This window comes from Oncorhynchus masou, chromosome 29 (genome assembly GCF_036934945.1).
Source record: "Oncorhynchus masou masou isolate Uvic2021 chromosome 29, UVic_Omas_1.1, whole genome shotgun sequence".
NCBI lineage: Eukaryota > Metazoa > Chordata > Actinopteri > Salmoniformes > Salmonidae > Oncorhynchus > Oncorhynchus masou.
In genome coordinates, this window is record NC_088240.1 from 49239620 (window position 1) to 49258402 (window position 18783).

Here is an 18783-nt window from a genome sequence, read left to right on the forward strand (position 1 = left end):
GCTGAATAATTTTGCACGCCCAATTTTTCAGTTTTTGATTTGTTAAAAAAGTTTGAAATATCCAATAAATGTTGTTCCACTTCATGATTGTGTCCCACTTGTTGTTGATTCTTCACAAAAAAATACAGTTTTATATCTTTATGTTTGAAGCCTGAAATGTGGCAAAAGGTTGCAAAGTTCAATGGGGCCGAAAACCTTCGCAAGGCACTGTACTTGGGTCAGAAACAGCGGCTACAAGAGCCAACCGTGACTTGAGATCAAGGTTTGTCAGTCACAGCCAGATTAACTAACAAGTCGGAGCTAGCCGGGGCTAGCCTGCTAAAGCTTGCTCCAGGAGACATCAAAATCCAGCCAACATGGTTCGTTAAGAACAGCAGTAACATCATTGTCCTAAACTAATACACTTAAAACAAATGTTTTAAATGTATAAAATGTGTGTGTCTTAAAATTATAAAATATATGTGTTTTAAAAAGTATAAAACACAGAAGCGCTATATCGCCACTAACATTTTCTGCGTCCTGCGTGAAGTACTTACAGAAATATGACTTGACACACGTTACCAACTGTGGAAACATGAAGATGAAACATCTGTCGGTGCTGTCGTAAGCAATCTGGCCGTGAATGAACAAAAGTGTTAGGAAAAGGGCCGCTTGATAGTCTTTCATTCGCCCCCATTCAGCTTGATGTTAGTCTGAGTCATCAGAGGGATACACAGCTGGGTGATTTATCAATATTTGGAGTGACCTTGCAGCAACGCTGCACTGGCGTGTGTGTGTGTACTGTATGTGTGTGTGTGCACACGCAGGCAGCCACAGAGTGCCCCCGGATTAATAAAATCTAAAAGGGTGCATATGTTTGATTGTTTGTCCCTATCCTTGTTTTCCTAACCCCCCCACCCCACCCCACCCACATACACACACACACACACACACAAAAGACACAGACACGCCATTGGGTTGACAAGGTCAATTGTCTTCTAAGATAAAATAAGTGGATAATTCTGACAACACAATAACAGAAAAACAACACAGCAAGACCAAACGTTAACTTTGACAAAAGTATCTCTTGAAACAACCTTTCCACCTCTGCAGAATCTTCCAGGAGCAGTAGACATCAGACATGTACTTTCTTTGAGATGGCATGTCAACCTGTTTCTGCTGCGGCTAGTGAAGACGAGCTCTGTTGTGATTAGGCAGATGTTATATAGCAGTCTGGCACGTTTGTTACTCCCGTAAACCCATCTGTGGAATTACTTTTATGCAAATGTACAAGGAATCTGCATAAATAAAGTTATAATTAATACCTATCCACAAACCTCCAGTCTCTTTAATTCTAAAGAGTTTGTAATTGTTTGCACGCAGGTAAAAAAAAGTACAATTCTGAACATAAGGTTGTTATGTATACGAGCGATAGTGACTATGGAGAAGAAGTGTGTTCATGTTTGTTCAGAAAATGCCTTCTTAGCTATAATTCTTCAGAGCATAATGTAAAAGGATTTATGCAAAGACAACATTTTCATATATTATGTGCATATGCTAAATCAACTATGTTCGCATCAAGTTAAATGATTGAGTCACCATTCCTCAATTATTTATCTTATTTAATTTCAAAAGTTTTTACATACACTGCATTATTAGCATTTATTGAAATGAAAAACTATTTATATCAAGCTAAACATGTATACTTGAAGTGAGTTTAATTTACAACCCAGTGTTGGTTGGGTTACAAGGGGAATGAAATAAAAGAAAAAAAACTCTTTGTCATGGTAACATTTATACAATATAAACTTGAAGTGAGTGTAATTTACAACCCATTGTTGGTTGGGTTACAAGGGAAATGAAATAAAAGCTGCTGTTATCTGCTGGTTGATTATGAACTAGTGAAGTTTCTTTGAGAACATTATGCAACTTTATAGATCCCTTTGTTGTGTGGGTGCCAATTGAGGCTCGTTAATTTCCCCAGGTTACTTTACGAGGAGTGTAGAACATGTGGCCACAGATGCCTTTGGAGGACTCCGGTGATTGGCAGGCTCTGCTTTTCAAGGGATGCTGAGCTCTTTAATCGTGAAGGTGCCCCCTTTGTTTAGCCTGATTCCACTTCACAGCCTCAGACAAGAGGATTGTAGTGTGTTGTATTAGATAATATTATCTGGAAATCTGAAGCATATCTTTGTTTGTTTACAAATCGTGACCGTCCTCATAAAACCACCAACTGTTTATTTTCTGGGTACCAGCCCCATATTTTTTTTTTACAAAATAATTTGATAACAGAGATTAACAGGGAAAAAGACACATCCTAAAATGCAATTTTATTTGGTATAACTTTCTTTCCGGGTAAATTCAGCATGGCAGTCAATTTTAAGAAATGGAACCAGATTACTTGAAAAACATGGTATTACATAAGAAACTATATTTAATTAACAATATATACATTATGGTACTTACCTGAAATTATTCAACACAATTGGTAACTGCTGGGTACTAAATGTTACAGCAATGCTTGTGTCAATGGATTTTCAAGAAATTGAAGTGCAATTGCTAGGCAATTATGTAATTACTAATTTTACTACTTGGTAAGTAGCAAGCTGTACATAAAGTGTTACCAACTCATCATTTGGAAAAGAGACATAGGACTCTATGTCTTCCCTGTCAAAATAAAGGTTCAATAAAATAATACTGTCATTAACGGGGTTCTTCAATAACTATGCTTATTAATTCGATGTCTAGCTGTTAAGTTACGTGGGGAAATGATGACGCAACATCAGCTGATTCAGGAAAATATTTTCTGAATGACAGTCAAGTGATAAAGAGCTGGTGTGATGATGGATGAGATTGAACAGCCAAAGTGCAGAAATTAATGTTGATCTTGAGAATTTACAGAAATGTCTTTGTCTATGTTGTTACGGTGGTCAAGATAATTAGCCTATGTCGTGGACAACATTATTACAAGACTCCTTAGGTAAGATTATGGTAAGTATACGATTTGATCGTTTGTTTTCCGAGTTAAAATGAAGCCATCGGAATGGTAAAAATTTCTTGTTTATTTGTTTTTCTGACTCCATTCTATAAATCTATGAATACAGTGCCTTGCGAAAGTATTCGGCCCCCTTGAACTTTGCGACCTTTTGCCACATTTCAAGCTTCAAACATAAAGATATAAAAGTGTATTTTTTTGTGAAGAATCAACAACAAGTGGGACAAAATCATGAAGTGGAATGACATTTATTGGATATCTCAAACTTTTTTAACAAATCAAAAACTGAAAAATTGGGCGTGCAAAATTATTCAGCCCCTTTACTTTCAGTGCAGCAAACTCTCTCCAGAAGTTCAGTGAGGATCTCTGAATGATCCAATGTTGACCTAAATGACTAATGATGATAAATACAATCCACCTGTGTGTAATCAAGTCTCCATATATATGCACCTGCACTGTGATAGTCTCAGAGGTCCGTTAAAAGCGCAGAGAGCATCATGAAGAACAAGGAACACACCAGGCAGGTCCGAGATACTGTTGTGAAGAAGTTTAAAGCCGGATTTGGATACAAAAAGATTTCCCAAGCTTTAAACATCCCAAGGAGCACTGTGCAAGCGATAATATTGAAATGGAAGGAGTATAGGACCACTGCAAATCTACCAAGACCTGGCCGTCCCTCTAAACTTTCAGCTCATACAAGGAGAAGACTGATCAGAGATGCAGCCAAGAGGCCCATGATCACTCTGGATGAACTGCAGAGATCTACAGCTGAGGTGGGAGACTCTGTCCATAGGACAACAATCAGTCGTATATTGCACTAATCTGGCCTTTATGGAAGAGTGTCAAGAAGAAAGCCATTTCTTAAAGATATCCATAAAAAGTGTTGTTTAAAGTTTGCCACAAGCCACCTGGGAGACACACCAAACATCTGGAAGAAGGTGCTCTGGTCAGATGAAACCAAAATTGAACTTTTTGGCAACAATGCAAAACGTTATGTTTGGCGTAAAGGCAACACAGCACATCGCCCTGAACACACCATACCCACTGTCAAACATGGTGGTGGCAGCATCATGGTTTGGGCCTGCTTTTCTTCAGCAGGGACAGGGAAGATGGTTAAAATTGATGGGAAGATGGATGGAGCCAAATACAGGACCATTCTGGAAGAAAACCTGATGGAGTCTGCAAAAGACCTGAGACTGGGACAGAGATTTGTCTTCCAACAAGACAATGATCCAAAACATAAAGCAAAATCTACAATGGAATGGTTCAAAAATAAACATATCCAGGTGTTAGAATGGCCAAGTCAAAGTCCAGACCTGAATCCAATCGAGAATCTGTGGAAAGAACTGAAAACTGCTGTTCACAAATGCTCTCCATCCAACCTCACTGAGGCTGTTTTGCATATCTCTCGATGTGCAAAACTGATAGAGACATACCCCAAGCGACTTACCGCTGTAATCACAGCAAAAGGTGGCGCTACAAAGGATTAACTTAAGGGGGCTGAATAATTTTGCACGACCAATTCTTCAGTTTTTGATTAGTTAAACAAGTTTGTAATATCCAATAAATGTCATTCCACTTCATGATTGTGTCCCACTTGTTGTTGATTCTTCACAAAAAGATACAGTTTTATATCTTTATGTTTGAAGCCTGAAATGTGGCAAAAGGTTGCAAAGTTCAAGGGGGCCAAATACTTTCGCAAGGCACTGTATATTATCTATTAATGAATCAATAAACAGCTGCCCATACTGTGCCACAGAGCCAAGATAAGGTAAGAATTCTACATTTCTGCATTATTTAGTGTGTATTGATTCATTGATGAATGATGTTACTGTAAATTGTTAGCTGCCTGATACAGTATTTCCTAGCTAACTAACTAACCATTGGTAATCTTATTCAATGACGCTATACACCTGAAACAATAGTATTTATTGCTTGACTAGAGATATGCCTCTAGCAATAGGTAGTAGGTTGTTGCACATCAAACTAGCTGGAATGAAGCAAGAGTGTGAATAGTTGACATGTAAATATATCCTTTCACGGTTTACAGCAGATCTTCAGCTACCCAGAACTGTTTGATCAGCCTGAAAGAGTGCCAAGGTTGTGTCCAGGGTATTCCTTTGCAAAACCATGTGTGTATAGCAATGGAATGAAACATCCAACCAATACCTCAAGTCGTGCTGTAGGTCCACCACACACCCTGAGGTTTGTGGAGTCCTGTCCAGATGCAACCCCTAGCGCCTACATCTTGACATTTGTGGAGAGCTGAGAGAATTGGACAGGTGTAAGCAATACCACCAAAATACCACCAAGCCTTTCAGAGGGTAAGGTGGAGCTCTCACTATGTCACCACCCATCAATCCCTATCAGATTTCCACAAGTGCCTCGACTCTTAGCCATATGGGCTAGGGGTTGCTTCTTGTCAGGCCATGAGGATTATGGTAGCGCAGTCAGTCAGGAACTTTTGGCCCACATCATGATGTCACAATGTGATCTGATTATAATAGACCAATAACTGTTAACTTCTTGAAACTCCCCATCCCGGATCCGGGATTGTGACTAAAGCCTCAGGCTCATTAGCATAACGCAACGTTAACGATTTCTGAAAATCGCAAATAAAATGAAAATAATGCGTTTGCTCTCAAGCTTAGCCTTTTCTTAACAACACTGTCATCTCAGATTTTCAAAATATGCTTTTGAACCATAGAAATTGACTAATTTGTTTAAGAGTATGCAAAGCTAGCATAGCATTTTGTGTAGCATGTAGCACGCAACATTTTCACAAAAGCCAGATAACCAAATAAATAAAATCATTAACTTTGAAGAGCTTCGGATGTTTTCAATGAGGAGACTCTCAGTTACATAGCAAATGTGCAGTTTTTCAAAAAAATATTATTTGTGTAGGACAAATCACTCCGTTTTGTTCACGTTTGGCTATGAAAAAACCCTGTATACAGTTATAGCCTGAAGCTCATTAGCATAATGTAACGTTAACGATTTCTGAAAATCGCAAATAAAATGAAAATAATGCATCTGCTCTCAAGCTTAGCCTTTTCTTAACAACACTGTCATCTCAGATTTTCAAAATATGCTTTTGAACCATAGAAATGGACTAATTAATAATATGCAAAGCTAGCAATGCATTTTGAATAACATGTAGCACGCAACATTTTCACAAAAACCAGATAACCAAATAAATAAAATCATTTACCTTTGAAGAGCTTCTGATGTTTTCAATGAGGAGACTCTCAGTTACACACCAAATGCGCAGTGTTTCCTGAAAGCTTCTGTGTGTAGGAGAAATCGTTCCGTTTTCTACATTGCGCCTGGCTACTGAAACGAACCGAAAATGCAGTCACCTACAATGTAAAACTTTTTCCGGATTAACTACATAATATCGACCGAAACATGGCAAACGTTGTTTGGAATCAGTCCTCAAGGTGTTTTTTCACATATCTCTTCATTGACATGCAGTTTGTGGAAGCTTGCTTTACTCTGTGTATTGTTTGGAAAAATACTGGCAGGTGACTTTTGCACACCAATTTCGGCGCAGGACACCGGGCGGACACGTGGTAAATGTGGTCTCTTATGGTCAATCTTCCAATGATCTGCCTACAAATACGTCACAATGCTGCAGACACCTTGGGGAAACGACAGAAAGGGCAGACTCATTCCTCTTGCGTTCACAGCCATATAAGGAGATCATGACAAACAGAGCCTCAAAAATCCTTGTCATTTCCTGGATGCCATGTCATCTTGGTTTTGCCTGAAGCTCACGTTAAAGGGCACGCACAGAGAAGATATTTGTATTTCTGGACACGTCAGAGTGTTTTCTTTCGAACAGTAGCAATTATATGCATAGTCGAGCATCTTTTTGTGACAAAATATCTTGTTTAAAACGGGAACGTTTTTCATCCAAAAATGAAATTGCGCCCTAGAGTTCAAAGAGGTTAATCTGTGTAAGGGGTGTGCTATAGATCATCCTATCAGCCAATAAGGGCTGTGTATGTAAATATCTTCATATTTGTTTCCTAACAATCACACGGTCAGACTGAGCATTTCAAGGGCCCAAGAAGGCTCGGGGAAATAAATTATCAAAAATATATTTTTTAGTTATTTTCATTAAATTAACACACACAGCAATATATTAGACATACAGTGATGACTTTAAAATAAAATGACGAAGAGGGCATGAATGCTTTAATAGCTGTCAAATTCCTCTGCAATTCCTCTACATTTCCTTGGCTCATCGCATCCTCTTTTCTCGTCTCCTTCTCAAAACCCATTGAATGAGAAGGTCTGTTTGATGGTTCGTCGAAGGGCATAGTGATATTTCTTATAAGCTTCCGGGTTAGTGTCCCGCTCCTTGAAAGCGGCAGCTCTACCCTTTAGCTCAGCGCGAATGTTGCCTGTAATCCATGGCTTCTTGTTGGGGTATGTACGTACAGTGGCTTCTGAAAGTATTCACACCCCTTGCCATTTTTCCAATTTTGTTGCCTTACAACCTGGAATTAAAAATATTTTTTGGGGGGTTGTATCATTTGATTTACACAACATGCCTACCACTTTGAAGATGCCAAAAACATTTTTTATTGTGAAACAAACAAGAAATAATAGTTGGGCATGCATAACTATTCACCCCCCATTCTTCAAGACAAAACTGCTCCAGCTGTCACGCCTTGGTCTTAGTATTTTGTGTTTTAGATAATTAGTTGGTCAGGCCAGGGTGTGACATGGGTTTATGTTATTGTGTTGTCGTATTGGGGTTTATGTAGGCATTGGGATTGTGGTTGATTAGGGGTATGTTTAGTTTAGGTTTGGCTGCCTGAGGCGGTTCTCAATCAGAGTCAGGTGATTCTTGTTGTCTCTGATAGGGAACCGTATTTAGGTAGCCTGGGTTTCACTGTGTATTTCGTGGGTGATTGTTCCTGTCTCTGTGTAGTTTCACCAGATAGGCTGTTCCGTTTTGTTGTTTTTTGTATTTATTAGTTATTTCATGTATCGTTCCGTTTTTCTTCATTAAATAACATGAGTAACCAACACGCTGCATTTCGGTCCGACTTTCTTGCGACAAACGAAGAATGCCGTTACACCAGCTCCTTCAAGTTGGATGGGTTCCGCTGGTGTACAGCCATCTTTAAATCATACAACAGATTCTCAATTGGATTGAGGTATGTGCTTTGACTAGGCTATTTCAAGACATTTAAATGTTTCCCCTTAACCTGTTGAAACTCTGGGGGCACTATATCATTTTTGGATAAAAAGACGTGCCCGTTTTAAGCGCAATATTTTGTCACAAAAAGATGCTCGACTATGCATATAATTGGTAGCTTTGGAAAGAAAACACTCTGACGTTTCCAGAACTGCAAAGATATTTTCTGTGCGTGCCCTAGAACGTGAGCTACAGGCAAAACCAAGATGAAACGGCATCCAGGAAATGAGCAGGATTTGAGGCTCTGTTTTCTATTGTCTCCTTATATGGCTGTGAATGCGAGAGGAGTGAGTCAGCCCTTTCTGTAATTTCCCCAAGGTGTCTGCAGCATTGTGACGTATTTGTAGGCATATCATTGGAAGATTGACCATAAGAGACCACATTTACCAGGTGTCCGCCCGGTGTCCTGCGCCGAAATTGATGCGCAAAAGTCAGCTGCAAGTATTTTTCCACAGAATTCAGAGAAGAATGCAGGCTTCCACGAACGATATATCAATGAAGAGATATGTGAAAAAACACCTTGAGGATTGATTCCAAACAACGTTTGCCATGTTTCGGTCGATATTATGGAGTTAATTCGGAAAAAGTTTGACGTTGTAGGTGACTGAATTTTCGGTTCGTTTCGGTAGCCAAATGTGATGTACAAAACAGAGCGATTTCTCCTACACAAAGACGCTTTCAGGAAAAACTGCACATTTGGTATGTAACTGAGAGTCTCCTCATTGAAAACATCCGAAGCTCTTCAAAGTTACATGATTTTATTTATTTGGTTATCTGGTTTTTGTGAAAATGTTGCGTGCTAAATGCTACGCAAAATGCTATGCTAGCTTTGCATACTCTTACACAAATTAGTCAATTTCTATGGTTCAAAAGCATATTTTGAAAATCTGAGATGACAGTGTTGTTAAGAAAAGGTTAAGCTTGAGAGTAGGCGCATTATTTTCATTTTATTTGCGATTTTCAGAAATCGTTAACGTTGCGTTATGCTAATGAGCCTGAGGCTTTAGTCACGATCCCGGATCCGGGATGGGGAGTTTCAAGAAGTTAAACTGCTTGAGTGTTGCTTTAGCAGTATGCTTAGGGTCATTGTCCTGCTGGATCTTGTTGAACCTCCGTCCCAGTTTCAAATCTCTGGAAGACAAAAAGTTTCCCTTGAGAATTTTGCTGTATTTAGCACCATCCATCATTCCTTCAATTCTGACTAGTTTCCCAGTCCCTGCCAAAGAAAAACATCCCCACAGCATGATGCTGCTACCACCATGCTTTACTGTTTTCTTTGATGGCCAAAAATCTAAATTTTAGTCTCGTCTGACCAGAGTACCTTCTTCCATATGTTTGAGGAGACTTCCACATGCCTTTTGGTGAACACCAACATGGCTGGCAAACACCAAACATGTTTGCTTATTTTTCTTCTTCTGGCCACTCTTCTTAAAGCCCAGCTCTGTGGAGTGTACGGCTTAAAGTTGTCTTATAGACAGATACTCCAATCTCCTCTGTGGGGCTTTGCAGCTTCTTCAGGGTTATCTTTGGTCTCTTTGTTGCCAATTTGACTAACTTCTCCACAACTTTGTCCCTGACCTGTTTGGAGAGCTCCTTGGTCTTCATAGTGCCGCTTGCTTGGTGGTGCCCCTTGCTTAGTGGTGTTGCAGACTCTGAGGCCTTTCAGAAAATCTGTGTATATACTGAGATGATGTGACACTTAGAATGCACACAGGTGGACTTTATTTAACTAATTATGTGACTTCTGAAGGTAATTGGTTGCACCAGATCTTATGTAGGGGCTTCATAACAAAAGTGTTGAATACATATGCATGCACCACTTTTCCATTTTTTATTTTTTTACATTTTTTGAAACAAGTAATTTTTTTAATTTCCCTTCACCAATTTGGACTATTTTGCGTATATCTATTACATTAAAATCCATTTAAATTGCAGGTTGTAATGCAACAAAATATGAAAAATGCCAAGGGTGAATACTTTTACAAGGCACTGTGGGGACGATGTCCTCGATGCACTTATTGGTAAAGAAAGTAACTGATGTGTTGTGCTCCTCAATGCCATCGGTCGAATCCCGGAACATATTCCAGTCTGTGCTAGCAAAACAGTGCTGCAGTTTAGCATCTGCTTCATCTCACCACTTTTTTATAGACCGAGTCAGTGGTGCTTCCTGCTTTAATTTTAGTTTGTAAGCAGGAATCATGAGGATAGTTATGGCCAGATTTGCCAAATGGAGGGCGAGGGAGAGCTTTGCTCACGCGTCATTGTGTGTGGAATGAAGGTGGTCAAAAAAATGTTCCCTTCTGGTTGCACATTTAACATGCTGATAGAAATGAGGTGAAACTGATTTAAGTTTCCCTGCATTAAAGTCCCCCAACCTTTGGATGAACGTTTTCATCTGGATGCCAGCGTTTTCCTCTAGTGCCAGCGTCGGTCTGTGGTGGTATGTAGACAGCTACGAAAAATACAGAAACTCTCTAGGTAGATAGTGTGGTCTACAGCTCATCATGAGATACTCTACATCAAGTGAGAAACTGAGACTTCCTAAGATATCGTGCACCAGCTATTGTTTACAAATATATATAGTCTCCGCCCCGTGTCTTTACCAGAGGCTGCTGTTCTGTCCTGCTGATAGAGTGTATAACTATATTCTATAGTCAGCTGTATGTTATTAACCTCTTTGCACACGGTACCCGCTAGCGGGCTGAAATTCCACAACATACGGTAATCGCTACATAAAATAGTCATATTAAACATTCATGAAAATACAAGTGTCTCACATGTATCGAAAGCCTAGAATCTTGCTAATCCAACTGCATTGTCAGATTTAAAAAAGTATTTACTGCGAAATTATACAATGCGATTATCTGAGCACAGAGCCCAATAAAAACAAAACAATTTTAACCAGCACAGGCGTAACATAATCACAAACTGCATTAAAATAAATTGTTTCCCTTTGACGATCTTCGTCTGTTTGCAATTCCAATGCTCGTTGTTACACAATGAATGATCTTTTGTTTGATAAAATCTGTTTTTATAGCCTAACACGAAACATTTTGTGAACCGCTTGTGTCGTGAATTCCGTCTCATTCCATTTTCGACGACACATTCCAGGTAAACAACCCACACAGAACGTGACTTTTCCAGTCATGTTTGGTTTCTCTGCAATCAACCGGTTTGTTTGTAACACAATCAAACTTATGGACCATTTCGCGGGACATATTGACTGAAAGAAACCGATTTGAAGACAACAAGTCATGACATCATTGTGCACCAATGATTTGCCCGCTGTTTCGTTTTTTAACCCAATGACCACTGATCGTCTTGAAATCTAGCTGGGTAGATAGCCAATGAGCTGAGCTAAACGGCAGTATGCCATGTTTATGTGTTGCAAGACCAACCCATGTAGTAAGCTTCAGTGTAAAGTGAGTCATTCGCTATTGAAGTTTCATACCGGAAGGAGCTACGCATATTACACACTGCATTGTTTGGTGAACGCGCTGATTCCGCTGTTTATATATCAATCATTATGGCGACTAAGTCAGGGAAAGCTAAATCTAAGTCTAGATATACAGATGTACACACGATTTTAGAATAAATTGATTGGGAAGGTGAGACAGATTGTTGTAGGACGCTTCATTTAGCGATTGTGGAGGAATATTTTTTTGAACGGGAGAGGACATCGTTTTGGACTGGTAAGTTCTTATCATGCTAATGCCCTTGTTTGAAATTAATAAAATATTATTTGTGTATTTATTTAGAAGCAATATATAAACATGTAATGTCATGAAATGTGAGATGCGTGTGTCTGCCGCCCCACCCCAACCCACATGAAATAGCCTATTTGAGGCTGTTGAGGGCAGGACCACATCAACGGCCAAAGTGAAATGGAGACAGTAGATACAGCTGGTCTGTTGTAATATAATAGAGACAGTAGATCTAGCTGAAATGTCAAAATATAAGAGAGACAGTAGATCTAGCAGGGAATAATAATATAATAATATATTCAACCTAATATATTCAACCTTCAACCTTCAACTCTCTCTCTATATATATATATATATCTGTTTATTATAACTGTTGATACAGGGCTCATATGTGAAACTATTCTAACTGAACATTTTCTTTCACAGTGACACTGACTCCGAATGGGAGTCTTATCCGGTGTCCTGTGTGAATTTACGTATGTTCTCTCTAATTCTCTCTTTCTCTCTCTCGGAGGACCTGAGCCCTAGGACAATGCTTCAGGACTACCTGGCATGATGACTCCTTGCTGTCCCCAGTCCACCTGGCCTTGCCGCTGTTCCAGTTTCAACTGTTCTGCCTTCGGCTATGGAACCCTAAACTGTTCATTTTTACTCTTGAGGTGCTGTCCTGTTGCACCCTCTACAACCACTGTGATCTCCATCCGGCACAGCCAGAAGAGGACTGGCCATCCCTCATAGCCTGGTTCCTCTCTAGGTTTCTTCCTAGGTTTTTGCCTTTCTAGGGAGTTTTTCCTAGCCACCGTGCTTCTATACCTGCATTGCTTGATGTTTGGGGTTTTAGGCTGGGGCTATATAAATAGATTTGATAGAGGACTGAGGGTCTTCCAAATATTGAAAGTGTGTAAATAGTTACCCATGTTATTTTGTAAATGTGTGTATATATATGTGTATGTGTATTTTTTATCAATAAATATATATTTTTTAAGCATTTTTTTCTCTCACTTTTTTGGGGGGTGTGTTAGAATACCATTTTGGTATTTTGTATATAGTTATTTGTTTCAAAATGTATACCTTCACCAATTTGGCCACTTGAGTACATTTGGGCTACTTGTGTCAGCCACCTTGGTGTCTTCATGATAAATGTCATGTATAGCACACTCATTTTGGATGTTATCATTCTGAAACTTTGCACAAGTACCTTTGCCCTCTTCTATTTTTCACTGAAATTGCCCCCATCATCCTATCTGAATGTTTGTTTTATCTTATTAATTTTAAAGATGATGATACAAAAAAACGTATGGTTTAATCATTGTTTTATCTAAACCAGATCTATTTTGTGTTATTCTCCTACATTCAATTCACATTTGCACAAACTTCAGAGTGTTTTCTTTCAAATAGTACCAAGAATATGCATATCCTTTGTTCTGTGCCTGAGCTGTTCGATTTGGGTATGTCTTCAGGCGGAAATTGCACAAAGTAGGGGGGAGCTGCAAGAGTTGTCATCATTCAGCCACGACTCAGTGAAACATAAGATATTACAGTTTTTAATGTCCCGTTGGTAGGATATACGTGCTCCCTTATATTTTCCAGCGATTGAACGTTAGCTAGCAGAACAGAAGGCAAGGGCAGATTAGCCAGTCGATGCCTGAACCTCACAAGGCATCCTGATCTCTTTCCGTAAACGTTTGTTTCCTTTTCCAGTGAATCACCGGGATCTGGGCCTGGTCGTGTGTCTGTAGTATATCCCTCGCATCCTATTCATTGAAGAATAACTCCTCGTCCAATTTGAGGTGAGTAATCCCAGTTTTGATGTCCAGAAGCTCTTTTGCATCACAAGAGACGGTAGCGTCAACATTATGTACAAAACAAGTTGCAAACAATGCGAAAAAAACAAACAAAATAGCATGGTTAGTTAAGCAGCCCTCCCCTCTGGCGCCATCTTGACATTACCCTGTTCTATGCTTGCCCATAGGGGTAACATATAGATTTGTTGTAAGTATGCAATATTTATGAAACCCACTTGGATTTGATATCATGCTGCATTGTGCAAACACTGACCCAAGAACATAGGTTGTGCCCTAATGCCCGCCACAAGTGAAGCCTAAGTTTGGTTTAATGTGGCTAGTTAAACAAGGTACTATATTCCCTTTAGCATCACACATGATCATACAAAGCCCTCCCCCGCCCTGTCTTCGGTAAATCTGACCATTACCCCAATTTGTTGCTTCCAGCCTATAGACAGAAACTTAAACAGGAAATGCCCGTGCTCTGGTCTGTCCAATGCTGGTCTGTCCAATTGGAGTCCACGCTTCAGGATTGCTTCGATCTCGTAGTCTGGGATATGTTCCCGACAGCCTCAGACAACAACATTGATGTATACGCTGATCCAGTGAGCGAGTTTATTACAAGTGCATCGGAGATATCGTACCCACTGTGACTATTAAAACATTTCCTATCCAGAAACCGTGGATTGATGGCAGCATTCGCACAAAACTGAAAGCACGAACCAATGCTTTTAATCATGGCTAGGTGCCTGGAAACATGACCGAATACAAACAGTGCAGCTTTTCCCTCCTCAAGGCAATCAAACAAGCAAAGCGTCTGTATAGAGACAAAGTAGAGTCGCAATTCAACGGCTCCAACACGAAACGTATGTGGCAGGGCCTACAGTTAACCTCTTGAAACTCTGGTGACAGTATTTCATTTTTGGATGAAAAACTTTCCCGTTTTAAACAAGATATTTTGTCACAAAAAGATGCTTGACTATGCATATAATTGATAGCTTTGGTATTCTTTTTGTAATCCGTGATTAACCCTCTTGATACTACCCATCCCGGATCCGGGATCGTGAAGACAGCCTCAGGCTCATTAGCATAACGCAACGTTAACGATTTCTGAAAATTGCAAATGAAATGAAAATAACATGCCTGTTCTCAAGCTTAGCCTTTTCTTAACAACACTGTCATCTCAGATTTTCAAAATATGCTTTTGAACCATAGCAATTCACTAATTTGTGTAAGAGTATTGCAAGCTAGCTTAGCATTTTGCGTAGCATTTAGCACGCAACATTTTCACAAAAACCAGATAACCAAATAAATAAAATCATTTACCTTTGAAGAACTTCAGATGTTTTCAATGAGGAGACTCTCAGATACATAGCAAATGTTCAGTTTTTCCTGAAAGAATCTTTGTGTAGGAGAAATCACTCCGTTTTGTACATCACATTTGGCTACCGAAATGAACCGAAAATTCAGTCCCCAACAACGTCAAACTTTTTCCGAATTAACTCCATAATATCGACCGAAACATGGCAAACGTTGTTTAGAATCAATCCTCAAGGTGTTTTTTCACATATCTCTTCATTGATATGCTGTTCGTGGAAGCCTGCTTTCGTCTCAGAATCCCATGGAAAAATACCAGCAGCTGAAAATGATGCACCAATTTCGACGGAGGACACCGGGCGGACACCTGGCAAATGTAGTCTCTTATGGTCAATCTTCCAATGATATGCCTACAAATACGTCACAATGCTGCAGACACCTTGGGGAAACGATAGATAGGGCAGGCTCATTCCTGTCGCATTCACAGCCATATAAGGAGACAATGGAAAACAGAGCCTCAAAAATCCTGCTCATTTCCTGGTTGCAGTTTCATCTTGGTTTTGCCTGTAGCTCCTCTTCTGGGGCACTCACAGACAATATCTTTGCAGTTCTGGAAACTTCAGAGTGTTTTCTCTCCAAAGCTATCAATTATATGCATAGTCGAGCATCTTTTTGTGACAAAATATCTTGTTTTTTCATCCAAAAATGAAATAGCGCCCCCAGAGTTTCAAGAGGTTAAGGTAGTCATTGTGAATTTGTGAGATTTCTTGTTAATATTACTGCACTGTCAGAACTAGAAGAACAAACATTTCACTACATCTGCTAACCATGTGTATGTGACCAATTAAAATTTGATTTGATATTCGCACCTCAAGGCATTACAAACCTATCGAATTGTGTGGGACGAAGACCAGTCAATCTGCTGAATAATGGAAGATGCTTACAGTACATCCAAGACCAGGACAGCTCACTCCAACTCGGTGTTGGCCGAGCTCCCAGGAATGCAGTTAGCAAGCACACAATCACTGCCTAGTCACGGGGGCACAGCTGTTGTGGGCATATGCTCTCCACCAAAGGAGGAGGTCTTCAGTGGGCCTACCTTGCACAGGTTAACAGATGAATGGCATCTGCTCCTTTGACAGTCCGTCCTTCCGTCTCTCTCGCTCTCTCTCACTTTCTCTCTCTCTCTCTTTGTCCCTTTCTCCTTTTATGCTTGCTCGACAATTAAGTTTCCTCAAAATGAGGTGCAAATACAAATCTTGTTCACGAGTCCATAGCAGATTGGAGAAAGATGAGAGGTTATTTTTGTGATTTCACATAAATGGGAGTAGGTATTATTTGGATATTAAAATGTATAATATACTGAAGCATTGCATCTCTTCTTTCCAATGTGCTAATAGATGTAAAAGTATGCTTTCTAAAATAAAATTAATGTAAATTGTTTCCCATTAGATAGATGTATGAGTTGTCATGGTGTCTCAGTAGGTTGTACTTGCTTGTCGTTTAAACACTTAATGTTCTTTGTTATATTATCGACAAAAGCTGAGCACATACACATTTGTATTACAGCAAGAGCATATTGTGTTCCTAATTATTCACATCATACTATCATAATGTAAAACTGCAGAACGTGAATGCCCATGTTAGAGTTCTCCAGTTAGGCCATATGACTTGGTTGTCATTTGATAACATTGTAGATTTTTCACGGTCCATTACTGACTAACTAACTTGATCAACCTTGGACTGTAAGAAAATAAAAAAAGTGCTGAAATCATCTAAACTATGAGCCCAATGATCTGTGTGGGTTCGTTTCTGCCTATCTCACATCTTCTCAAGGCTTTATGAAAGGAGGTGAGTGGGGTTACCTCTATATGCATATCATTTGGGGTTACAGACAGTTAAAGTTTGGGTTTTAGGCTCCTTGATTAAAGACGGTTGTGATTAAACCTAATCTCTCTCATTTCTGGTCATTTGGAGCCCCAGGCTAGGAAAATACCATTTGTTGGCTCTGTTAAATGCTTCCTAAAATATGCTGATTGCTATACTTCTGAGAAAATTGGAATATGATATGACAGATAGGAATTGCATTGATATTATGCATATAATTTTGCAGTTATGCATATTATATGCAGTTATGCATATTATTTGAGATTAATCAATTGCAATTTTAAACATAAACAAAATATATCGTCACAATGCAATAAAGTCCCTTCGACCTTGACTGAGTTAGGAAAGTCTGCTTTTAGTTATTTTGCACCATACTTATGGAATGATCTCCACAAAACGCTGATATTGGATGAGTTGGTGCCTCTGAGGCAATTCAGAAGGCTGTGTGAGGACCTTTTTAAGAAAGAATGTGTTTTTATGATTCACAATTTATTATTGTGTTTGTGTTTTGCTTGTATATTGTGTATGTATTTTAGCTATGCATACAATTGTGTGTATCTTATCAATTACAAGGCTCATTTAAAAAAGAGACCTTGGTCTCAGCACGACTCCATTAAAATAAAGGTAATATGAATAAAATAAAATCAAATAAAGTATACTTGGAATACTTTCATTTGACTTGTAACCTCTCCACGCACATCTGGACCAGTTAAACAATCCGTATGGAAACTTTCCCCTTTTAACCCTTCACACTCCATCCTGTAGCCTAGTGGTTAGAGCATTGGACTAGTAACTGAAAGGTTGCAAGTTCAAATCCCCGAGCTGACAAGGTACAAATCTGTTGTTCTGCCCCTGAACAGGCAGTTAACCCACTGTTCCTAGGCCGTCATTGAAAATAAGTATTTGTTCTTAACTGACTTGCCTAGTAAAAAAAAAAAACATGGTGTATAGGGAACAACAGTAATTGTGTGATGGTGGGGATGTTCCATAAAAGTGAGCCATAAAAGTACATTGGAATTACTTACAGGAAATGTGCAAAGCACGGGTAGCAGTTCTCTCTCTCAAAATTCAATTTACTTTATTGGTATGACGTAACAATGTACACATTGCCAAAGCTTATTTTGGCTATTTACAATATAAAAATGAGAATCAAAGTTGTCAACAGTAACAACAATAACCAAGTGTCAAAATAACCATACATTCAACAATAATAATAAGCATACAGTAGAGTACATGTGCAGGTTGATTGGTCTGTCAGACACTGTCCCTCAACTTATGACAGACAGCAATTTTGTGCGCTGCCAACACACAGCTCTCTGCGTCCTCCCCTAACAGGACGGGTAGCCTACTCTCATCAGAGAGGTCTTTGAAACCTTGACTAAGGGTTTCAAATTTGGGGAAATGACACTCAAATTGTTTTATATTTTTTACATTTTGTCAGGAAATGCAGCTCCGTCTCCGCCTTTCCTCTACAGGGAGCCAGGTTTTCCTGTGTCTACCCTTCTCAATGGCAAGGCTGTGCTCACTGAGCTTGTACTTTGTCAAGGTTTTTTGAAGGTTTTGATCAGTAACCATAGTCATATTTAGCCACGGTGTACTGTCGATTTAGGGCCAGAAAACACTGCATTTTGCTTTTTGTTTGTGCTTGTGTTTCCCAATAAGCAATATAGTTTTGTTTTGACTGTGTTGTAATTTGGTTTATCCTGATTGATTGGATGTTCTGGTCCTGAGGCTTCAGCGTGTTAGTAGAACAGGTTTGTGAACTCAGCCCCAGGACCAGCTGGATGAGGGGACTATTTTCTTTGCTCAGCTCTTGGCATTGCAGGACTTGTTAGTGATATGAGAGGGGGTCATTGTATTTTAGATGTTTCCAAAACTTAATTGCTCTTTTTTTAAAGTTTTTAT